Raw genomic sequence first — 26662 nt, 5'->3', positions numbered from 1 at the left:
CTGGTAATGTCATATCAGCACACCATACTGGTAATGTTCTATCAGCACAACATACTGGCAATGTCCTATCAGCACAACATACTGGTAATGTCCTATCAGCACAACATACTGGTAATGTCCTATCAACACATCATACTGGTAATGTCCTATCAGCACACCATACTGGTAATGTCCTATCAACACACCACACTGGCAATGTCCTATCAACACACCATACTGGTAATGTCCTATCAGCACAACATACTGGTAATGTCCTATCAGCACACCATACTGGTAATGTCCTAACAACACACCATACTGGTAATGTCCTATCAGCACAACATACTGGTAATGTCCTATCAGCACACCATACTGGTAATGTCCTACCAACACACCATACTGGTAATGTCCTATCAACACACCATACTGGTAATGTCTATCAACACCATACTGGTAATGACCTATCCACACACCATACTGGTAATGTCCTACCAACACACCATACTGGCAATGTCCTATCAACACACCATACTGGTAATGTCCTATCAGCACAACATACTGGTGATGTCCTATCAGCACAACATACTGGTAATGTCCTATCAGCACACCATACTGGTTATGTTCTATCAGCACAACATACTGGCAATGTCCTATCAGCACAACATACTGGTAATGTCCTATCAGCACAACATACTGGTAATGTCCTATCAACACATCATACTGGTAATGTCCTATCAGCACACCATACTGGTAATGTCCTATCAACACACCATACTGGCAATGTCCTATCAACACACCATACTGGTAATGTCCTATCAGCACAACATACTGGTAATGTCCTATCAGCACACCATACTGGTAATGTCCTAACAACACACCATACTGGTAATGTCCTATCAGCACAACATACTGGTAATGTCCTATCAGCACACCATACTGGTAATGTCCTACCAACACACCATACTGGTAATGTCCTATCAACACACCATACTGGTAATGTCCTATCAACACACCATACTGGTAATGTCTATCAACACCATACTGGTAATGACCTATCCACACACCATACTGGTTATGTCCTACCAACACACCATACTGGTAATTGTGAATTAAAAATCTTACTTGGCTTAGTTTAGATTTCAAAGAACACGCTGAGTGGTCGGTCAAGCTGGTTTCAAACAAAGACAATAAGTTTATTCTATGTTACGATTTGCAAATTCAGACTCGAGCACAGGAAGTGAATCCAGGCAAGAGTGAGTGACTGGGGAACGAAAGCGATAGGTTATAACGCGAAAAAGGAAGTGACACAGTTTCAGGATGAAGAGGACAGGGAAGTGATGTCACACAGGAACAATTTGTAGTTTTAACAGACTGATTCTAAAGGAGCGAACTACAAAGTTAGAACAACAGTCAAGTAGGAAAACAAAACACTTTGGTGAGACTTGTTTCATTCACACTCATTCACAATTTCCCCCGTTTTGTGGATTAAACATCCACAACTAAAAAAAATGAATGAAAAAATCAACAATGTGGATAATCAAATTAAGAAATACCCTAATAAAAAAATCAAACGATTTGGTAAAAACCTAATTCTACACATATGGAAAGGAAGTAACCTATTCTCCACTAGGTGGAGCATAATAAAGATAACAAACTCATAAACTCAAGATTATTTTCTTTCCACATGCAAACCATGTACCAAAACTCCTCACAAAATTTGGCATAAGCAAGGTAAAAAGATAACATTACTAATCTAATACACATATCATATATTCATGACTGAGTGGGAAAAACCTCTTTCTTTGTTTTAGAGGAAAACCCTTAAATTCAAATTAGAAACATCAGATTATGTATCAAAATATTCCAAATCCCCAATGTCAATGGCACAGACTTCATTAAGGTCTTGAATTGAATTAATAGTAAATTTAACTTTTTCTATAATCATTAAGGCAGCATAGGCATATCTATAACAGCAGTTAAACATACTCTTAAGAATATTTTTTTTAAATAATAATGATGAAAATAATAACCATACAAATGATACACATAGATTTGAGAATATCCAGGACTTGAAAAAGCATTCCATTTAGGAACATTATTTAAGATCTGAATACTTTTCTTGTTTGCTTCATGGAACTCAATGTAGCATTTGGATCTGAAATGAACGAACAGCATTCTGAACCTACAATCGCACATGTTCCTCCTTTACTGGCAAGAATTATGTCTAAGGCAAACCTATTTTGTAGCACAACTTTTTGTGTTGGCTGTAAGCTGACACACCAAGAAGAGGGAATCCTATTTGTCTTTCCGTCGTGTTGTTGACCTGCAGTTCCATTGTTGCTACCACAAGAGGCAGTGGTCCCAGAACATCAAAACCAAAAGACTCCACAGAATTCCCAGGTCAGCGGTGGCCGAGTGGATAGTGCGCTGCCTATCACCGGAAGGTTGTGAGTTCAATCCTTGGTGTGGACATACCAAGATACCATGATATATTTTGTCACTGGATGTTGTAGAAGTTATGTAACGAGCGTGGGTCATATTAATTATAGACCCTTTTACAGCCTAGTCAGCACAAGTAGCCTATGCGCGCGCATTCTTGAAACAGTAGCAGAGGAAGACAGACGAAATCGCCATTATTAAGCGTACGGACTGGACTGAGGAAATCATCAGAAATGCCTCCGTTTGCGGTGCCCATTTTATATCAGGTAAGTTATTTTGACTACCTGGTTTCACTGGAATGTCTGGTTGAAATGTAGCCCTTCTCAGTTCCGCTCGCTCATGCTAGACAACAGTCCTTTGCTGGTCCATTCCCTTTTCCGTCAAAATAAGTCGGTGTCGGCCTAGTTAGGAGAGGCGCTCATATTTAGCCTACAAGTGTCAGATATTCATGAAACTTCACTTATCTAAGCAAAAGGGTCTATTTTAACAAATGCTGGGTTAAAGCTTCACCGCCACCACCACAGAAGAAGACTACCTCGGAAAAATAATTTCACTCGGACAGAACGCGTCTAAATAAGTTATTTATTGGTAGCACCGAGGCTTCAAAACCCAGCATTTGTTAAAATAGAGCGTGGGTCATATTTGTTCATTATAGACCCAGCTATGTATGCGCGGGCATTCTTGAAACAGAAGCAGGTGGAGACAGACGAGTTCAGAGCGAGCCGTATTTTAGTGCAAGGACTAGTATTATATATTTAAGCAAGAGCTAGGGGGCGTTGTTATATTTATTTATATATTTATATTTATATAGTTATATTTATTTTATACAACAGTTACTACAGCTATTAGTGTAAAATAAACACACAGCAATGTAAAATATTAACATTTCTTCAAAACGAAACATCATTCCCTCAATTCCACCGAGCAAAATAGTTCCCCTAACAAAAGGGTTGTGATGCGGATTCCTTTAACAGATGCTCACACACAGTTGGATTACGTACAGCCATAAATCATGTAGGGTTTATTTAACAAAGAGTAAGCATATAGACAATAGCCTAGATACAAAACTAGGCAGAGTAATTACAAGACAGTAGCAGAGATACAATATCTCAGCTGTATACAATTTAACAGTGATATGCCAATACAGTACCGTAGCAGCCGCAGAGTAGCAGAGTACCACAGAGTTGAAGTAGTGTGGAAAAACAGGTGTGAGCTAGTATGCTAACAAGCTAACATGCTAGGCTAGGAGCTAGCGTGGGATAGTTTAAACCAACATGAGCTACGAGGCTTGTAGTGGCCTGACTGTACATTGAGCCGAGCGCGGCGGCCATCTCGTGGTCTTACTGCCATATGCGACCCGACCGGCCGGTGACCCAGTCGATAGCGATCCCGGACACTGTAGTGATTGTTAGTCACCCAGCTCAGAACCGACGGTCTGATCCTAATTCCACTTGGCTATGGATATTAGAACTTTGACCGTTTTCACCAGCCTTGCCTATTCACAGAGGTCGTCTATCACGCCCCTCTGCTAGGTGTGGACTGTCATCCACGTACCACACCGTGCCAACCACCCTTAACAGCGACACGGTGCTGACTAGACGGTACCAGAGCAGTATGTTGATTCATACTTCATCAGACACGGGGGCCTTCAGTCTTCTCCCCAGCACTATAACAGGATTTAACGTGCCCTTGGGACCTTGCGGTTCCGCTCCCGCCTGTTCCCGCCTAGGTCCAGGGGTGCCCAATCCCCCTCCCTAAGCGGTCAGTGTGTTCAAATGATGATTTTACTCTGTAATTTTAGCTCTTTCCAGACCAGCTGGCTTTTATTACATGATTAAGTTTCAGCATGTTAGCATAGCTGTAGCGCTTAGCATTTTAAGCATTGTTACAGTACATTAGCACATTAGCTCACAAACAGCATTACAACGATGTTAGGGACTCCTATTGTTTTTTCAGGACTGTTATAATCATCACTTTGGCTTTAGTTACCTATTGTTTTTTCCGGGACAATCCAGTTACTAGTTGCACCCACTGTTGTTTAAGTTACATAACACACGCTCCCACTACTGTTGAGCCATTGTTTCGGTTTTCAAATACGTGGTCTGTAGCCTCTGTAATATGATCTTTACACGCCTTTCCCCACTTGCTCCAGCACGCATGCGCACAGGCCAGCGCGCAGACTGGCTATTCTCCGGCTCACATTCTCTGCGCTACGATCGGATTGTTGCTGACGAATGACGACGACAATATTCTCGGCACCAACAACGATCGTAGCGCAGAGAATGTGAGCCGGAGAATAGCCAGTCTGCGCGCTGGCCTGTGCGCATGCGTGCTGGAGCAAGTGGGGAAAGGCGTGTAAAGATCATATTACAGAGGCTACAGACCACGTATTTGAAAACCGAAACAATGGCTCGCGTTGAGGAATCTCAACTGTCGATTCATCAAATCTGATTGATGAAAACAACCGTTTAGCGGCCGAAAATGGATTTTGAGAAACTGCATTCTCAGTGCCCCGTGCGCCGCCATTACATGGATATACTGGCTCGCGCTGGATTTTAAATTTCTTCTACAGGCCTCCGAACTACACCAAAGTGATCTCGGTGAGTCAAACTTCTTATAATATGTCGTAAATAAGGTCCAGGTTGTCAAAAACGAGCATTTTCCTTTAAGCAACTTAACAGCTGTTGTTGACGGCTTACTGCTGACTGGCCAGCCGAGAACCTTCTTTGACCTTCTATGCCCTCAGACTGGCTATTCATACACTGGTATCAGAGTTCACTGTAGCCTGAACTGACTTTATATGGACAGCAATGAAACTGGTGAAGTTCTGCGCCAATAAACTACTTAAGTTGCCAAGCAATAACAACAACTACAATGCATTGGATCAAATAGGAGGCGCGTTAATACTGAAAATGGAATGATATGCGGTCCCAGCTGTGTGTTACAAAGTATTTTAACACGGCTTCCAGCCAATCAGAAACAAGAACCAGAACTAACCGTTGTATAAACCATCAATATGTCTGGCTGTTGCGTCTACGGGTGTAGGCTACAAATCTGCGCTCTAGTGACAAACTTTATTCGTTTCAAGAGGAAACCGGCATTTTCAGAAATGGAGTCGCCTGTGGCTAAGCATAGCCTACGGACTGGACTGAGGACATAATCAGAAATGCCCGCGTTTGCGGTGCCCATTTTATATCAGGTAAGGTATTTTCTCGTCCCTATAGCGCCCTAAAATACAGCTTGTCGGTGGACACGCAACCGTATGCATTTCAGATTGGTCATGTTGGCAATGTGTGTGAATTTGCTGCTATGTGAGAGATAAGGACCTGTTGTCGCATGTCGTTGACAAGCTTCCCCTTATGGTGTCAGAACGATGGCTTATGAATGCGATGTTATTATGTTAAATACAGTAGCCCAGAGATGGTTAGCACTTGCAGGGCTATTTCAGTTTGATAAAAGGCGTTGTGGTGTTTGAGCACGAGTTGTCGTAGCCTAATGGACTAAGTTTTGGTGCGGAATTATAGGCAAGGCAAGGCAAGTTTATTTATATAGCACATTTCAGCCACAGGCAATTCAAGGTGCTTTACATGAGACATTAAAAGCATTAAAACAAAAAGCAAGACATTATAGACATTTAAAACAAAAGGCAGGACAAATTAAAAGCATTAAAACAAAAAGCAAGTCATTATAGACATTTAAACAAAAAGCAGGACAAATAGAATATAGGAATAAAAGTTACAGTGCAGTATACTGATAAACATAGCTCCTCTTAGAAAGCAGTGGCAAAGTCAGCTCAGATTTTGTCAGCTCAGATTTGTAATTGCCTATAGACACAAAATAATCCCTGTCCTTTAAGTAGGATTCAAACCAATCTAACACTGTTCCAGAAATTCCCAACCAATTTTCCAGTCGGCCTAGTAGTATGTTGTGGTCTACCGTGTCGAACGCAGCGCTGAGATCCAGTAATACTAAGACTGAGATTTTGCCATTATCTGTGTTTAAATGGATGTCATTAAATACCTTAATTAGAGCAGTCTCGGTGCTGTGGTGTGGTCGAAATCCTGACTGGAAGACATCAAAGCCATTACTTAGTGCCAGGAAGTTATTCAGTTGTTGGAAAACAACCTTTTCAATTATTTTGCTTAGAAATGGGAGGTTTGATATGGGCCTATAATTGTTCATTTGTGAGCTGTCTAGATTATTCTTTTTTAAGAGTGGCTTGATGACTGCAGTTTTCAGGGTATGTGGGAACACACCTGAAAGAAGAGATGTGTTTACAATTTGTAGTAAATCAGAGGCCATGCAGTTGGATACAGTTTTGAAGAAGTCTGTAGGTAGAACATCAAGGCAACAGGTTGAGGATTTCAGATATTGTATAGTGTCCCCCCAGGGTTTTATGGTTGATCGGATTAAATTGTGTCATGGTATTGATTTTAAGTGGACACTGTGACGACACATGTCCTGTACCTGGAATGGAGGCACTAACTGCTTGTCTCTACTCTAGCCTCGCTCATAAAGCTGAAGTTGGGAGGAGTTGACTCAATAAGAACAGCTGCACTGTTACCTTGGTCTAGCCAAGTTTCAGTTAAAAACATAAAATCAAGATTGTGGTTGGTGATAAAATCATTGATTAAAAATGTCTTTCCTGTTAAAGATCTGACATTTAATAAAGCTAAGTTTAGTGTGCTGAGGGTATTATCTGCACATTTCTCTGTGATAGTTTGTGGTTGACGAGGAATGGATACTAAATTTGATACATTTGTAGAGCCGGTTGAGTGTTTCCTGTTACTTAGCAGATTCACCATTGTTTTTCTATTACCTATCAAGACAGGAATTGAGGAAGATACCATCACGTTGGGTCCTGGCTTGTCCTGGAAGGGGTCATGAGTGCCATTAGCCTTGTAGCCTGGACCCAGTACATATCAGTTAGAGCTTGCTGTATTTTGTAAATAAGTAACTGAATGTGCTGTGCCTTTATCAGGCTGGGCCCGGCGTTTCTCATGGGAGTTGGGGGAAGAGAAAATGGAAGTATTGCAGGGGGTAAGGGCGGTTGGGAGCGCGTAATACAGCGCGTGAAGGTGCTTGCTGGTGGATGCCGGTGAGAGGAAGCAAGTGAGAGACTCCCCCTCTTGGGGGGGTGGATCCTCGCTGGTGAGTGCTAGTGGGAGGGGGGGAGTGAGAGACTCCCCCTCTTGGGGGGGTGGAGGGGGTGGATCCTCACTGGTTAGTGCTAGTGGGAGGGGGGGAGTGAGAGACTCCCGCTCTTGGGGGGGTGGATCCTCGCTGGTGAGTGCTGGTGGGAGGGGGGGAGTGAGAGACTTCCCCTCTTGCAGTAGCTCATCAATTTGGCTGAGCTTCAGTGTGGCAGCTTTGATGAGGCCCTTGATTGGTGAGCGTGGTGGAGGAGGGGAGGGGCATCGTTGGGTTGTTGTCGATGGGGTGTGGTGTGAAGATTCTTCTTCCTGGCGCGGGTGTCTCCCATAATCAGAGCTTTGTTGAAGCAACAGCTCTTCAAGGTTTCTGCCATGTTGTGATATGTCTTCCTTCTGTTTTGGTATTTCTTGTCTCTTGTCCTTGACCATGGCAGAGGGAGCAGATGGATGACGCAGAGAATAGAACAGATTGGAGATAAACAGTTTTACTCCTGACCTGTTAAGGCAGAGTCCATTTCTCTGAAAAAGATGGTATCGTTCCCAAAAAAATGGAAAATTGTCAATGTAGCGCACTGAGTGAGTGGTACAGGCAGTTGAGAGCCATGTGTTCAGTGCCAACAGTCTGCTGAATCTCTCAACCCCTCTTCTGACTGGTGGTAGAGGGCCGCTGATAAACACCTCCGCTTTCAGAGAACTGACTGTGTTCAGCAGATCAATAAAGTCTTGTTTAAGAACTTCCGACTGCTGTTGCGCAACGTCATTTGTCCCCACGTGCACAATGATGTTTTCCACAGTTGGATGTGTAACCCCGATATGCAAGATTTTTTTTGTCATGTCAGCAACCGTATCCTTGGGAAAGCAGAGTATTTTGGTGCTTTCACTGCACATGCTTCTCACATCTTTTACAGTAAAGTCACCCACAATCAGAGTTTGAGGGCCAGTCAGTAGCCTTTTACTTTCTGGTTTACTCTCAGTCCTTACCCTGCTGTGTGAAGAAGAGATGTGATCCAGGTCATCAGACAGTGGGGCAAATTTGTTCTCCAGTTGTATGGTTGATTGTCGGCGAGATCTGTTTCTGGTTCTCCCTTTTGCGGTTGTCCACGGCGGTGTCCTTCTAGGGACAGGGGTTGAAGAGGCACTCTGCCTGGATGATAATGCAGGCCAGTCAGTCTCATAGTTCTCCAGGGACGGGTCTCTGCCTTGTTCTCCCTTTTCCCTGGGAGGTGAATTTCTCTTAGGCTTTGCACCAAGAGAGTTCCAGGGAGGGTTTGTAGGTTTAGTGCCCAGTACATGACTCTCCTGTTTCTTGGTAGTCTCCTTGGTGCTAATTAGCGGTGTGTTAGCATGCTCTTGCCTGGTACTGTTTTGAATCCATGGTAAGGTGGTGTCGTTCCCAGTTAGTCCATTGACATCCACACTCATCTCTAACCGGTTCATTTTTGTTTCCAGCACTGTAATCTTCTGCAGAAGTTTGTGGAAGTCATCTGCAGTGAAAGGGGGCATCTTACTGCCGTGCTCACGTTATCGTGAGGAGATGATAAAGACGTTGAAATATGGCAACTAAATCTTCAACAAAAAAAAAATATATATATTAGAGTCTTTAAAGTATCCAGGAGCCACTGCTCACAGTTTCTTATGGAAGAAAAGCAACAATATCAGCTGAAAAATGCAGAAAATGCAAACAAAGGCGAGAGCAAGCAGCAGAAGCGTCTGCACTGTCTGAAAGCAGGAAGCAAGTTCTCAAATTGTTTGAGAAACTATAATTTCTCAAATTATAGTTGTTTACGTTTTGATAGGAACAATTAACACTAGAATAGCTGAGGGTGGGTCAAGGTGACCCATGCAACTACATTAAAAAATAATTCTCTGCAACCGTTCAAGTTACAGCGCCCTGCTTTCATGACTTTTCCTAGATATGTGCGTTTTACGTGTCAGTGTTTTTGAAACGTCGAAATCCCACCAGGAAAAGGTAGTTTGGTCATTTTTTTTGTGTATTCTGGCTAAAAGCCGGTCAGCCATCTTTTTTTACCTGACTTTTAGGCTGCAATGCTACTTTCTCCCAGCAGATGTCGCCTAGGTTCATCAATATGTTTTTTTTTTATAGGAATCAAGGTTGAATGAATAATCCATCCTTACATATGGATATAAGAATGTGCACAGCAATAATATTTTTGTGGTAGACTATATGTGACTTCAACAATGAATGCAAAAGGTTACACTCACACAATGGCTCATTTAGATAACACTGTTTAATCTCAAAACGTATGCTATCAGCTCAACACAGGTCAAATGTCTTCAAACGAATAGCACTCAATAGTCTATGATGCAAATGTTGAATTTTGAAATGCTGTGAATGTCTTGAAAACACAGCCTTATGTTTATGGATGTGAATGCTTATGTAGGCTATTGAATGAATGCAAAATTACTAGGGGTGCAGGCTATTCAACCCTCTAGACCGTTTGCATTGGTTCAGGGAATAATATGTTACAATGTTGCACTTGGCACTTGGATCGTTTTTGTTCAACTGGCAATCTGGACAAAGGAAATATATAATATAACTGGGAGTATAATATAATTATAATTATATAGGAGCATTGGTGTGAGTAAAAAGAACTGTGCTTTATCCCTCTGGAGTCTGCGCCCGCTGTGGCGCGGGCGTCGTACGTTTTTATAGATTTTTCCTCCATATCAACACGCACAGAAATCATATACATAATTTTACACCGTTGTTTTGTGTATAAGGTCTGTTTCGTGTCTTGAGATTAACAGCGTTTATGATTGGTTCCTGAAGGCATCATACGCCGCCTTCTCTGAATCCATTGGTTGGAGCTTTCCCCATGGATTCAGCTGTCTATCAGTCTCAGACATAATAAACCAATGACCATCCACATTATTCACCACTTTCTATCAAGAGAGCCCCCCATTGGATAAACCTGTAAACCCACTGGTTTACATTCACATGCAAATAGGCCTAGCTGTCTGTTTGCTGGTAGCGAATGTCAAAGGACAGGGAGCAACCTTTTATTTCAGCCAACTCTCCTAAGTGATGAGATGATATTTACTTTGTGGCATCTGATGTGGTATTTTATTTGAACATGTATGTTTTTATAGGCCTATCGGCGTATCACTTATCACCCAATTGAATTGGTTTTTTCCACACACAAAATTACATCGAGAGCAACAATCATGGGCGGTCGCCACTACTGAGTTAGACAATACGATTCTGCTAATTTCACATTTGTCAGGCACACTCGTCCACTAACGTTAGTTCATTTTGAAACCCAACGTTTTGCACAGTCAGTGGGCAGGCTCACACTCACTACAACCCCCACCATTCACAGAATTCTCAATGAGCCTACATTGACATGCAAATAGCCTAGGATGGTAGGTGCCACTTTTGCAGCAGTTTTGCAAATAGGCTAGGCTGCTAGCTGACAGTTTTAGACTGCTAGCTGACAGTTTTGCAGTGACTGGGTGCAAGATCGCTCGTCGTCACTGTAAATGAGGGCAACCTCAGTGCCTCTCGAGCATAAATAAAGGTTTGAAAGATCTATAAATCCACAAGCCGGCCAAGTCCAATGCATCTTGATCACAACTTTCACATCTATTCTTGGCTGGGATATTTATTGTACCGAGTAAATGTTAACATTGTATATTGTCTTGACCCATTGAGGAAGCTAAATGTGAATATAGGCTAAGCAATACCTGAATTTTAATGTGCAACATGAACAAACTCTAGCCTACTAGAATAGTCGATATTTTCCCATTGCACTTGCAGACCCTTATTCTAAGCCACAAGAGCCACTTATTCAAAAATAAAGTGTTAACTGAATCAGATTATTGTTGGAGTCAATTTATTTTTCAGTAGCCTTTATATTGCATAGAAAACTGTGCTCATGTGTCACGCTGTGTTTGTAGCCCTCTGAAAATACCAACCCCACCCATACAGCAGTAGGATGAGGGTGGTGCAATCATGGCCACTATCCAGCTTCATACACCCAACGTTAGGCTAGCTAAGCTAGCTAGCAAGCAAGCAGTTGCAAAGTCGAACAATACAGGTTGTAAAATGATGCGGGGGCATATCTCTCGCTAGCTATGCATGCCGTATTTTATTATTTTAAGAGTTTGCCCCAAAACACAAAAACGTTAATTTGAAGTTAAAAGCTAACAAAAGCTGGGGCCGTTTCTAAACTGGGGCCGTCTCATTCATGACGGCGACAGGCACTAACCTGGCAGACTGCATCGAATAGTTATCAAACAAGCTTGAGAACTAACGTTAGCTGGCATAATCCAATAATTCCCCCAAAAGAACCCCTCCACTGCACAAGTTTTTTACCAAACCTAGCTAATGAGCACAAGCTACTGAGTGCAACGTTAGCCCTGCTAACGGAGAGAACGGATTTTGAGGAGATTGTTGCAGCTGGTGCTAAATGAGGCAAAGGAACATGTCAAATAGAATACAACAAACATGCGGAAAATGTATTCAATCACTTCTTCTTACGGCTTTCCAGCAGTGTCGATGCAACTATTACTGCCCTCCACAGAATATTGCTACATACTTCACGTCCGGATGTAAACAAGCCGGATTGCCAGATTGGTGCTCCAGCCCCAACGAGTGCTCCAAATCCCCCCAATGCGATAAAACCCCGCCCAAATATTATATATTTATTTAGTATAATATATATCTATATATCATAATACATGTTAAGAAAAATGCCTTTTTAGCTCAAATTCCGAAAATAATAACTAATGTGGTAAAACTGCAACACAAGCCTACCCCAGCGGCTTGGCTAAATCCGACCGGGCCTGAGTAAACATGGAATTCATCCATAAATCCATCTATAAATTGCTCAATAGGTGAATAGTCCTACATCATACTTCGCCAATGTGTTCTTATTTTTCAAGTGTTATCAGTGATATGCTCTCTATTTGATAATAGGGCTTGGGAAAACGTAGTCCCAGACACGACCATCTTATTTCTAGACAGGTGTATCTATTTGTAGCCCAAGCCGATACAGCCGCATTTGGTGTCACAAACACACACACGAGCGCCATCTAGCGGCCATTGTGTGTCAATCACAGCCTCCCATTCTAAAGACTGCGGGGGCATTTGACCCACCCCCCAGCTAAGCTGGTAAGTTTCAAATGCTTGGCGCTGCTAGTGTTAAATTGTCCCAAGTGTTGCAAATTATTGGTACCCCTACCAGTGGCGATTGCTCCTATAAGCCAGGGTAATCCTGGCTTTCCCATACAAATCCAAATAAAACTTGATTTGAAAACTTGATCATAAGCCATCGTTCTGACACCATAAGGGGAAGCCTGAAATCGGCTTTCAGACTGTTTTTTACTTCAATGCGTCTTGTATTCTGCCATATCGCTTCATTTTCATACGTGTTTAGCATTTTGGTAGTGCTCCGTCGCCCCCTACAGTCCTCATGAAAATACAGTCCACGTTACAGTCCGTTGACACCGGTCTTACTAGAGATGTGAGAACATAAGAATGTAACTTTACCCGCGGTATTCTAACAGGCGCTTTACGGCATTCCGCACCACCGCTCGCATGCCAATAGGGGCGCAGTAATACTACTCATAAACCTATTGCTGTAGCTCATGTCGCACATTAGATGAGCCTACCGTTCACAAACTCCTTGTTCTCTGTCTGGTTGTAATTTAATTATTACGAACAAAGCCTATCTATTTATAGTTTCTATCTCTGTTACTGTCGCCGGGTCTATATCTGTTAACTGTCGGGACAAGTAGAAGTTTAATACAGTAGGCTAACTGAGTGTTCTCATATGGAACATGGCATCAGGACGAGTAAGATGGCTAACGGAGCTGACCAGAGATGTGTTTGAAATGGTTCACTCACTCCCTATTCCCTATGTAGTGCTACTCTGGATGTATTGAGTGCGACTCATAGTGAACTACATAGGGAATGATTTAACAGTTTTGGGACACTACATGGAATGTCATTGCGTAAGATATTCATGACGCAAACAAGCAGACGCGCCGATCACTGATGGCAGCACGTTAAAATACCAAGTAGTATTCAGGTTCCATGTTTAGTTGAATGATAAATCCCATATAAATGGTTGGAATTCTAATGATGTGCAAGTGTGATTTTGTCAACTTTAGTGCTGTCTGCTAATAGCAGGCTGTGAAGCTGCACGATAAGACCGTGATAGCAAGTTAGCTCACGACAGCAGCTTCCATAATATTAACGGTAGCTGTCGGTGGCTAAAAAGCAGATAGCTAACTTTACAACGATGATTCCTGTAGCTATTTTGATTTTGATGCTATTAGTTCAACTTCTGTTTCTCGGGCAGGAACGGAGATGAACTCGCATTAGCAGCAAAGCAGCTACAGGAATGATCTTAACATTAGCTAACTGCTTTAGCCACTGATAGCTACCGTCTTCTTCACTTCTCCTTCGGTAAAACATGACACCGTTGTATTGTGGTATTGTGGAGGGCTTAGGCAGAAGCAGGAAGAGAAACCCGTCATGGGACCTTAAATCAGAAAAAATATGGAATGGTAGTGAACGGCGTGAGAAGCTATTGTAAGCTAGACTGCAACGTAAACAACTGTACCAGTTAGCTAACAACTATGTGAACTCAAACTCCTTGTTCTCTGTCATGTTGTAATTTGAATTATTACGAACAAAGCCTATCTATCTATAGTATCTATCTCTAACTGTCGTCGGGTCTGTATCTGTTAACTCATATGGAACAAGGTATCGGGACAAGTAGAGGTTTAATACAGTAGGCTAACTAGCTAGCTAGCAGAGTGTTCTCATGGAACATGGCATCAGGACGAGTAAGCTAGCTAACGGGGCTGACTAGAGATGTGTTTGAAATGGTTCACTCACTCCCTATTCCCTATGTAGTGTTACCCATAGTGAACTACATAGGGAATAATTGCTTCGGATATTCATGGAATGTACACACCAGTTAGCTAGCAACTACGTGGACACAGGCTGATCTACTATACGGAATTGGACCGAGGATTGTTCTCATATGGAACTAGGCTAACAGTGTTAGTAACACAGTTGTTTCAAGACCAGCAGTAATGTTTGTGGTTTCATTTTTGTCCTTCTCTTGGCTATTCTTGTTGGGGTGAATTGACCAGCTGTTTCAAATCGCCGGACGAGATGCCCGCTTCTATGACTGGATCTACACAGCAAACAAGCATAACAGTGCGTCATGAAGACCGACAACTTGCTACATTAGGCTATCTCCTGGAATCCCAAGGTCTTTCATATTGAAATTCTCTTGATGGTCTGGGGAGTTGCGAGACGTGTTAAGGGAGTGCATCAGTCGTGAGCCTTGACAGTAGGCTACCAGCCTGCGCTGCGCTCAGCACAAAGTTGGATGAATGAATGGACTTATTGGAATCCTGGAAAATGTTTATTGCGCTCTAAAATCATGAAAGCATAAATGTAAAAATGCAGCAACAGAAGTAGTCTAGATGAGATGGTGGTTTAAATGAATGGCAACACGTAGCCTAGAGGAAAACATAAATTGAGACTGGTAATAATGCTGATAATCTACAGTAGGGCCTACCTCTGGCTGAGTTCATGGTTACAACCATTCGTCTCTTACACATGGGCCTATACAATACTTGCACAATCTACTTTGGACGTTAAATCCATCCATCTATCAATCAAACTAGCGAATTCAATCCAACACCTGTGGAATGGCCGGTCATGACAAAGCACCTGCTAACGCAGGCTACCCCCTCCCCACGATCCAGGGCTAGAAAACCGGTTCATCCAGTTTATTTGAATATAAAATAATTCGGGGGGGGGGGGTTACAATAGTCTAGTCCAGGTTCGCTGGCGAGTGGCAAGCTAGTCAGATGGCGCATGCATGTGTGGACATTGTAGGCCTATTCTCTAAAACCTAAATAATAAAAGTAGGCTACGTTCAACATTCATTGGAGTGGTCCAGTTGGATAGGCTAGTCTAATCTAAATAAATTGAGGACCTGTATTTTCAGTGTTTGCTGGTAGCGAATGCCACAGACAGACAGGGAGGAAATCTATTCGTTTCATTGTTTCATTGTTTGTGCTCTGTATGCACAAGATAGTTAATTTCCGGATATAATTGGCAGTAGGGCGGGAAAAAACCCTATCATAGGCCAAGATTAGAAGGGATTTGAAGATGTAATTGGTCATTTTAAATGGGCCTACTTTATCTTTTGATGGCTATTTGAACCGACTGCATCGATCAATGCAATGACTCTTTACATGTTTTTCAGTTTTTCCCTTTTCATCAATAAAACATCATTTTTACAACCACGTCTCATTGATTGGGAAGGCATTTAGAGCTGCCGGTCTATTAGCCTACATTCGGAGGATGACATAACTGTTTATTGAGAAACAATTGCAGGCTGGGCTATATAAAGAAATACCACAATGCATGTAGTCTAGATATATTACATTATGGTTAGGCTATAGCCTACACTTTATGGTAGACTGCCCTCTCGCTCGCTAAGTAGGCTACATTGTGGCTGTTTTGTTCATTGCAGAAGCCTATAGCCTAGGCTACACATTAAAAAAAAGTTTTTTTTTATATAGGCCTATAAGGAATAAGAATATGTGGAAATTCTCATCTATTTTAATACAATTCAAATTCTGCTTAGAAGGAATTATTTTCAACGGACATTATGACCTGAGCATAATTAATAATTATCTAAGTTAATATAGGCCTATGAGAACGCAACGCTTTTTACGGTAGGCTAGGCCTATGCGTCTTGTGATTGTACTGTAGCCTAGGCTACTACTTAAGGCTAATTAGGCCCTATTGAATTCCTTTTATAGCCTACTAGGCTACTCATTATTATCGAATGATCTAGTTGATATATTCAATAAAACAATAAGCCGTTTTAATGGCTTTGGGCTACTAGTTGTAGCTATACAGAGTTGATGCGCTCTGCTCTTACGCACGGTTGAAGCGGCAGCTCAAATACACTTCGCACATATCCTCTGCACCTTGGCAGTGAAACTGCCACAGACAGCTATGGTGCACTTCATGCATTGGTAGACAGTTCTGTTCTTGCTGCAGCTTGTCTTCACCATGCAGGTATTTTGGGGGGGGGGGGGGGGGTATTCGTCTGTGGACACTGCGAGGGGCGCCGCCGGTGGCTGTTTGGACGCCAGAGCGCGCAGCTCTTCAGCCAACTGGAGGATGTGGCGTCTGGGGAGGCTGCGTCTCTCCACCAGTCCCCAGCGAGTCCAAGCTCCCCCAATGAATAATACTTATTTTAATAGCCTACATAGCGCAAAACTGTGCATATAATAGGCTGTAGCCAGCGCGAAACTGCGCATTCCCTATAGCCGTTCATTGAACGGCTGGCGGCCGTATAAATAAATAAAAACATACACGATATTTTGTTATTTGAATGATCTTGAATATATATATATTCAAGATCATTCAAATAACAAAATATTGTGTACATTGTGCATGTGAACGCACTCACTGTCAAACCTGCCGCTATCTATGCACAAGATAGTTAATGTCCGGATATGATTGGCAATGAGTGATCTTTACTCATGGCGACTATGTCAATTGTGTATGGATCCACAAGTCGATCAAGCCTATTTTTTATTTGTATCGTGCTGAAGCCATATAGCCTACTGCGCTCAGACTTGGCTACTGGTGCCCTGTCTTCAAATTTACTTCTGGGGTTTACGAGTAGCCTACCAGTTGAATGCGTTCCAGAAACAAAATGCAAAACCCCTATGTTCACCACCATCTTTACTAATAAATATATTTACAATACTGTTATTTTGCGCATTTGACAGCCACCACGTCTTGACCCGACGTCAGTTACCGAGATAGATAGGCTACTGTAGGCCTAGATATAGGTGTTCGTAATAATTAAATTACATCCAGATGGAGAAAACGTGTTTGAGAACAAGGTAATAATAACAATTAAACGTTATTTGTATAGCACCTTTCATACAGATAAATTCAGCTCAAAGTGCTTTACCACAGAGCATTTAAATTAAAGAATGTGAAATTTAATGATGCTTCATTCGTAGACTATAGGAGAAAAACACTGAGCCCACCTGGCGGTGGTGCATCACTAAAACGAAATAACACCCGTCTGAAATCCCACGAGATTTCCAACGGGATTTCCCTGCCGCGAAGGTGAAATGCTGCAGCATGTGACATTTCTAACTTCCCACATCTGTAGCTCGTTATTCACTTAACATTGTAGGCCAGATAAAATGATTCTAGCTTACGGAAGTCAAGACCAAATCAAATCAAGACCAAATCAAGACCTGGAGCGGTGGGCTAATACCCCTAGTAGGCTAGTAGCCTAAACACTGATTAGTGAAGTAGGGGAGTAGGCTATTGAGTGCTGTGTCCTAAGGGGGTGTATTTTATCCTGTCATTCTCTTTGTGGTGCTTGGCCATTGTTGTCATAATGGCTCTGTAGTTTATTTAGTGTGTCCCTAAAAGCTTGGTTGTTTCGGCCTAAATATTGCCCTCTTATTCGCTCGCTCTCAAATTATTGGCCTTTGTTGATGTGTTTAAAAAAACATCAGTAGCCTGGGCTACTATAGTTTTCCTGTATGTTTTTACATATAAATGCCAATGCTCAGCGCCCTTCTGGTGTTGTGAAACCCATCAGGGCATGCTTTGACTGCGCACCCCCCAAAAAATTGTGCGCGCTGCGCGTGCGTGCATGCTTCGTTGGTCCTGGCTTACCCGGTTCTAGGATCCACCAGACTCCACTGACCCCTACGTGCGTAGTTTCTCTCCCTATCTGCGTGTGTGTACGGGGTGTGCGGGCAGGGGGGGGGGGGGGGTTGGGGTTGGGGGGCATTGGGAGTAATAACAATGTCGGAGAAGACCCTGTGGAAGACCCCACGGTACGCTATTGCATTATAGACAGACAGTCCTCATTACAATAGGAGTAGGACACTTCAAATCCTATAGTAATTAATTTTGGTATAGGATGTGATGCACCAGTCGCTCTACACCTATGTGGTTTATTTTCAGTGATTACACTGACTGTTGACTGGCACAGCTTTAGGCGGTGATGGAGAAATTAGCTTAATGTATTGATGCTTTTTTGTGCGTGGCTGTAAGCCAGCGCACCTAGTATAGCGTTCATCTGGTTATCACTCCCTCCCTCTCTCCCTCCGTTACTGCGGACAATGTTGGCCTGCATTTCTCTGTTGGCACCACAAGAGGCAGTAGTCCCAGCACACCAAAATCAACCACCAATCTCCACTGCACAAGTAGAGTAGTGGTGAGAGCATTGGACTCCCACCCAGGAGACCGGGGTTCTTGGTGGGGATGACTTTATGTTATCATCAGTGTAACTGCTTTAGCCACTGACCGCTACCATTAATGTTATGGAAGCTGCTGCTAGTTGTGTGAGCCCATGAGCTAACTGGCTATCCCGCTCTTATTGTGCTGGATTAGCATTGGAAGCATTGGAACTGATGTGTCCAGGTAACAAGACCCATCTTTATTTATCAGACATTACCGTCCTACCAGTCCCGCACAGAAACAAGCCAGCCAACACACATAAGCCAGTCTGGACCTGGCCTGGTTTCATTTCATTTACTTCTTTAGCTAAGGCTGAAATTACTCTGTCCGATGCATTCAAGTGGTCTGCCAAGACAGTGGAGAGAATCATGAGTTCAGTCTGGGTGTTATATATGCCATAGTTAGGATAGAATACACCGAAAATAAATTGAAAGGGTGATATAGCTCTACGGTGTCTAGAATTTGATTGTTGATAAATTACCTGCATTTCAGCGTTATCCACCTTCCTAATCATGGGAATTAAATGAGCAAGATAACATCTACCTATACTGTTGATATTTAGGGTTGAATAAGCTGTATCGCCACAGACTAAAAATACACCTTTTGGAAGGCCTATCGCTGAACCTTGATATAAAAATTTGTAGATAGGAGCAACGCAGGAGCTAGTGCCTAGATCATTCATTTGTGTCCTAATTTGTGTGTTGTATCTGAAAATATCAATACAGGCTGTAACTTGTTGAAGAGGTACTACTTTGAATTGGCCAACTTGCTTTTGAAGTTCCACTTCCTGAGGGTGCAATTTTGTTTGTGCTTTAATGATGCAATCGACAATTTGACATTTTAATCCAGAAATGGTCATTGAATTTTGCCAATTAACTGTAGTAGATACAGCTGTGCAAGCTAACCTAGTACTCGGTGCATGATTATCTACTTGGCTTGAATATTGTGAGTTATGAATTTAATCTTGGTCCGGCTATTTCAGAAAACTGCGTAACCTTGAATAGAACAAGATGAGAGAAATTATTAGGTTTATGATTCTCATTAACCTCTAGTGTTAATTTGTTTAGAATAGCCTCTTCAATCCCTGTATGGGAGTTACTTAGTCTATCTAAAAAAAATAATAATGAAAATGACAAGCAAAGGATTGTCCAGGAGTGTAGGAAATATGAGTAGCTAAACCTTGCCAGTCATTATGTAATTATCTGCTTGGGTTAAAGGAATTTGGTAAAATATGGGTGCAGAGGTACTAAGAGGTATATAATTTTCAAATCCAATAGTTAGAGTAGTTCATTTTAGATGCAAAATCGGACTATAGCCTACTAATAGCTCCATTAGGATGTCTTTTCATGTGCAATTTACTTGGTTGATGTAGTTAGATGCAGAGCAGTTAAACACGGTACCCTGAGGATAGTCTGGAACATCTACAAATGTCAACTCCATAATTATGAATTTTCAATACCTGTATACCCGCTCTAAACCAAACTTCAGTCACAGTTACAACAGTAGAACCTGAAAATCGTTTGTTGCTTTCAAATCTTACATATGTGACAGCGGCTGGTGATTTGGTCCGCAACTCGGCAAACCCCGAAATGCGCTAGGGGGCAAAATAAATAAATAAAAAGTTTTTTTTCGTTTTTTGTTTTGTTTTGTATTACCAAAGTTGAAGTTGTAAAGAACCCACTTACTATAACAGACAACAGTTTTAGGTTCACGAAATACGTATAATTAGTCTGCAAACTAAGCTCGTTTTTAGCTGATTTCGAGTCGGGTTTGGGGGCGGGCAGATCGATTAGCATGATTTGGTTTCATTGGCTATTGCTTCCGGGTTCTCCGCCCCCCCACCCCTCCCCAACACGCCGGCTTTGTTTACATTCAGTCCCAAGTTTAACCATGGATGCTACAGCTTTTGCTAAAGAGAAGACGGGGATGGCATCCAGGACATGGAAAGAGTTTTAAGAGCAGCTAAAACTCCAGCAGAGCAGGACTCGTTCGTACACAGAGTTTTATTCTTGATGACCTGTGATACAGAGATGACTGTATCAACAAAGCAAGTTGCTACCAAGCGAAAGTTGCGTCGAACGACGTACCAGATTCACACCACTGTTGTCTGCCGCCAAGCATTCTGCTTTGCTTTGGGGTAAGCTATCTTTATACTATCTGTGCTGTTTACATTGCATTAATGTTAGTTGTTTAGCAGTAGCTCCTTTCTAAACAAGTGACTAAGTCTAGCTAGCATAACAAAGGCACTAGCACTAACTAACAAAGGCTAGCTAGCTAACGTTAGCTAACATGCTAGTTAGCTGAGCTGTCCCTTCGTTCCTAAACTAGCCAGCTACCTAGCACAGGGACATGGCTATAGCTAGTTCGCTATCCCTTTGTTCCTAAACTAGCTAGCGAGGCAGCTAATATCCAGCCAGCTGCCTAGCACAGGGACATGGCTAGCTAGTGAGCTAGCCCATTGTTCCTAAACTAGCCAGCGAGGCAGCTAATATCTAGCTAGGTAGATATATTATAGAGAGAAACAGAATGAGAGAGCATGAGAGGTATGGTAGTCTGACACCTTTGTTTTTTGTTTTGGTTACAGGATGAGCAAAAACAAGCTCCAGGTCTGTGAGGATTTGCAGCTCTCCCTTGGCCCCTCCATACCAGCCAGCAAGAAGATCACTATGCACTACAGCTTTGATTTTGCACAACAGGTGAGAATACGTTCATCCTATGATGAGTGTGTTGTGATGTGGTAGGGTTAGGGTTACAGGTGTGTTTTTGATTTTCAATGCATCTCATCTTTTCCTTTTCTTCCTATTTTTTCCTTTGTCCAAGGTCCACTTCCTTTCTGACCTTCTTCAGCCAGGACCCATGTACTTTTTGACTCCGCGCACGTGTGGCATTTTTGGTGTCTGCTGTGAGGGGATGCCGAAGCAGCAATGCAGTCATCAACTACGTGCATCATTTCTTCAACAACTATGGAGTTGGAGAAACACACGTGGACCTACATTGTGACAACTGCCGTGGACAAAACAAGAACAATTTTGTGCTGTGGTACTGTGCTTGGCGGACCATGCACAAGCTTCACCTGAAACCCTACTTCCGGGCACTCCCACAGATAACGAGTTACCAGCACTTCAGGTAATTATCATGCATTAGCTAGTCTATTTAATCAACACATTCTGGTACTATTTTATCTATATGGAGTGCCAGTACTGTGGGCAATAGTTTAATGTACTTTCTTCCTTCTATTCTATTGCAGTTTTGATGCTGAGAGACCTGGCATGGTTGTGGCCAGAGAACACTGTGATGCACCGGCAGTCGAGTTTCAGCTGCTGCGCAAGCCTGATGTCCTGCCCCCCAGAGAAGGTCTTCTTGTGCAAGCCCCACCCGGACTGGACATGGCCAGACAGACGTATCTCTTTGACAGGATCGGAGAGTTCTGCTCTGATGAGGGACGAGACGTCACATGTCCCCCGCCAAACTCCACAGCAGCTCAGAACAAGACTGTCCGCTTGTAGATTCACTGCAGATCATCAGGACGGACAGCACTGCAGGAGAAAGGCCACAGCCTTTTCCTGTTTGTATACTGAAGTGTTGCTTGTTCTCTTGCACATACTTGCCCACACTTGCACAGACTGCATTGTCAGAATATTGAATACTGAGCTGAGTACTGTTGTTATTACCTTGAGTATTGAGCTGGGGACTGTTATTACTTTGTTGTACACTTGATCACTATGAACACTATGCACCTTGTCTATAAAACAGACAACTGACTGTACACTTTAACACTTAGACTGTTGCCTTTTTTTGTACACTTTACTACTTATGCTTGTACTTTATATCATGTATGTGACAATAAAGAACGCTACATTTGAACTTCATCTTATATTGTGTTGTGAATGCAGTTGAGAGCAAGATTAATACTGACTCAAAGAGTGTGGGGTCATCAGTGAGAGAGCACCCCACTTGGCAGCCACTCTCAGTTAATACCCCAAGTTGACAGCCACTCTGACAGATAATGACAGATCGTCCAATGGGGGAGTGGCTGGGGGTGGGGTTACCAGGCTATTGTTCACGTCCATTACCTGGCAGTCAGGTGTGAAAATGTTGGAGAACTTTGGAGGAGGATTTCTCAGCTAAGTTGATTTGGCAGTACTAGCATTCAAATAAGCATATCTTCTTCAACTATGTTCAGATTTCAATGTATGAGACCTCATTTGAAAGCTTACAATCTGCACTTTCATAATCTGTAAAAAACTGAAAAATGACCTTTGCCTAGTTGAGGACCAAATTACCAGCGGCGGTCACATATGCAGAATGTAGTATCTTCCATCCATCTTCGTCTACCGTATAGACCCAACAGTCAAGTGGAGTGCAACGTTCAATAGGACAAACGAATACTGGGGTGTGTAGATCTTGTTTTTTCCTTCGTTCAATTGCTTCAGTTTCAGGAGAGAAATGGTTCGAGTTCCTTTTCAGGGAGGGTGTGAGTGGGTGTGTGAGGGGGAGTGTGGTTGGATTATGATTGTGTGTTGCTGGGGTGGCGGTCAAAGTTGTCATCATGACAGCAATGAGGAAAAGGTAGTGTGTTATTCTTTGTCTGATTCCTCATCTTAGGAGACCAGAGAGTGAGCTTTCGCCCTGTTGGTGACACAGGGTGTTTTGTATCTTGGTTGTTGGAATCCTTGGGCCGGTTGTGTTCGTCCTGATTCGGAACCAGCCTGCAGTGGCTGGCGTGTACCAACAAAGTCCTCTCTGCTACGTCTGGGTCGGCTGCAGGATCTGGTACGGGCCCAGCCAACGGGCACTCTGGTTTAAGGTCTCCGATCACAACCCACTGGCCTGGTTGGAGATGATGAAGGAAGTCCTCTCTGGCGTCCGGAATGGTCGCCTTCCCTTAGTGAGGATTTAATACGGGGAGCAGAGTCTTGCAGGTCGTCAGTGTCTTTGAGAGACATGGGAGGAGAGACCTGTGAATCCACAGATGAGAGAGACAGGATAGACAAAACAGGAGAGCAAGAGGAGAGCACCGCAGCTTTAGCAATGACTATATATAACTAACTGACTGAATGACCTCATGTAGAGCCAGTCCTCTGGTCTGGTGTGGTCTCCCTGTTCTGCATAAAACAGTGAACTCTGGTGTAAAGCAATATCTGTTAACATCCGTTACTACCCCGTTCTTTTGAAACATGATCTGGTCAGTGTGCTAATTTGAAAACATACTGAAAGCATGAAAGATGCAGTAAAGTTTATGCTAGTTTTGAAATGAGCATTCATTCAAAATCAGGGTGAGAGAGGAGAATATCTGAGAGGTTTGAGCGTGGCTTATTAATTTCCTCCACTAGGTCGACAGTCATGTCTCTCCGCCTTCTGGAGGAGGAAGCAGAGTTAAGAACAGTGCATCTTTGAAATGGAACATTAGACACGGTCAACAGTACATTCTGATAAAGCAGCAGCCTTGCTGGGTGCAGGTGTGATGTTTCTCCCTGTAAAAGAAGAACAGACACAGCATGCAGGACATGGACAAAACAGCGTGCGCAGTGCTACTAGGTCTTAAACAGTGCCAGTGGTAGCTGCCACTGATTTCAAGTAGGACACTCCTCTTAACAGAGTCAAGTCTTTTTGGAGTCAGAAATACAAAAATCAGGGATAGGCTCTGCAGTAGCCTACAGTCCCAAGCAGTGCATTCTTTTATTATTATTACGTGACCAAGGTAATCAACCTGCTCACGCACCAATTGGATTTAGTTCTTAGAAATTCTGTGTCCATTTCCTAAAATAAAACAACACTTTCGTGTCATCAAACCATGACTCCTTGTTTCTAACAAGAAGTTGATAATTTAAACAGGGGAGACCTAACACATTATGTAAAACAACGCCCCCTAAGGGTGAAAGCAAAAATTCAGGGTTGTCAGGGTGAACAGATGGAAAAAAAAAATGCATTACTCAAACCAAATAACAGTAAATGAATAGCTTCATATGCGATTCTCAAAGTCTGAACAAATATAATTTATCTAAACCTTTCTCAAGTGAACACTAGGGGTGTTGCAGGTTGAGCTAAATTTTAACAACCACATTTCTGCGTTTGAGGACAGAGTTTTGAGCACGCTTCGGACGTGATGGTTCCTTGGGTCTGACAACCACTTGGTTACTATCCTTAATTCTAGTCTAGGTCATACCTATTTTTTTTCCCACAGTCAGTCGGGCAACGTGGAGTTGAGGTGTTTGACCATGCATCCCACGAACCAAGGTGTCAGCCCATCTGTATGGGAAGCAGGTTACCCCTGTTGCTGGAGAGTCACCTGGTGTGAGTATCCAATTCCTGGAGTAGCCTCCATCTCTCGTCCCGTGCCTGTCCTCTGTAACCAAACTCAGAAACAACAAGTGAAATATCTGTTTTACCATACAGCTATCTCTGTGGGCTGTCAGACGCACAGACTGAGCTGCATGGTCAGTTTACATACAATAAAAGACAGACAAAATAAAAGAGACAAAATAAAAGACGTTTCAATTTCTGATCACCCTTGTGGTTAACACCAGGTCTTCTTAGAAATTATGTGCCGGAGGTACATAAACATAACAAAATGAATCATAGAAAACAGTTTTGATAAATTGGAGGGATGTCTTTTTTTTTTTTTCAATATTCCAAGAATATGTCCAATTAGTTAAAGACTGTGAACCATGATATTGTGTGGTGGTTTTACCTTCTTAGTCTGGATTATATTAGTTCCGTTGGAATCACAACACCTCTGAAAACTAGTTAGCAAAGCAGATCTGAGCATATTAGGTTAATATGACAATAATTATACAGTGAATTGAGTGTGAGGTTAGCATCATCTAACACAACTTTAATTGGCAGTCATCTCAAATTATTCAAATACTTGCGGTTCCAACCGGTGTGGCATTTATCCGGCAGTCCAGGAACGACAGTTGTTTGTAAAACCTCAGAACCCAATGAATGTGCATCGGAAATCAGCTATAAACATGAGATCTTAAACAGAACAAAATTATTATTTTTTTTCAAAATTGGGTTGTTAGACAATATGTATCAGACTAAGATATTGACAAATATGAATGATTTTTCTCTTCTGCCCCCCCCCCCCCGTCACGTACACCCTCACTCTCCCTAGACTTTCCCTACTGAAATATCTATCTGTCCCATCTAGTCAGAATCCACCACCCTGTGGAGTACTGACAGAAGACTTCTGTACTCTACCGTATAGTCTACATCAGGGCTTAAAAACTAAATTATTTTTCAATCGGTTCGCTCCGAGCAGAACCAGCATTTTTAACGTTTCCGTTCTCGTGTTCCGCCACCAACATAGCGTTCCTGAACCGGTTAAGAACGAAAAATAACGTTCCGTTCACCGTTCCGGGGGTGTTAGCCTATTAAGACTCTATAGGCCTACAGTATTTCTTGTAAGGTATAACCTAATCAACAAGTCTAGGGTTGTGGTGGCCTTATGGCCAACAATATTAGCCTTGGTGATGTGTGCTGTAGTGTAGCCTTGTTGATTATTTTACAAGAAATACGCAACATTAGTCCTATTCCCGTATGCCCTTAATCCACACCGTAAACTATGCGCAGGTCTATCATAAGTCATCACCATAGCTCATCATGCTTTTTAAAATATTTTCTTGTAGCCTACTGTTGCTGCAAGCTATTTTATTCTGCTATTAGGCTATGACTAGATTCTAAGAGGCGCGCTCGCTTTCACAGCCTAATTGCCGAGTTGAACTCTGAAGGAGGCAGACCAATAAATTAGCAAAACATAGGTTTATGCATACCAGTATACATCCAAGCAACTGTCACAAAG

General features: G+C 42.5%; 1 protein-coding gene across 3 annotated transcripts in view; it reads left to right on the top strand.

Annotated features, from left to right (window-relative positions):
- The window catches only part of map4k3a (mitogen-activated protein kinase kinase kinase kinase 3a), a 205930-nt gene that overhangs the window by 112741 nt on the left and 66527 nt on the right, over positions 1-26662 (top strand). The gene's annotated exons all lie outside the window — the stretch shown is intronic.

Source organism: Borostomias antarcticus (genome assembly GCF_949987555.1).
Source record: "Borostomias antarcticus genome assembly, chromosome: 7".
NCBI lineage: Eukaryota > Metazoa > Chordata > Actinopteri > Stomiiformes > Stomiidae > Borostomias > Borostomias antarcticus.
The sequence above is the reverse complement of the archived record's forward strand: the minus strand, read 5'-3'. Positions and strand labels throughout refer to the sequence as shown.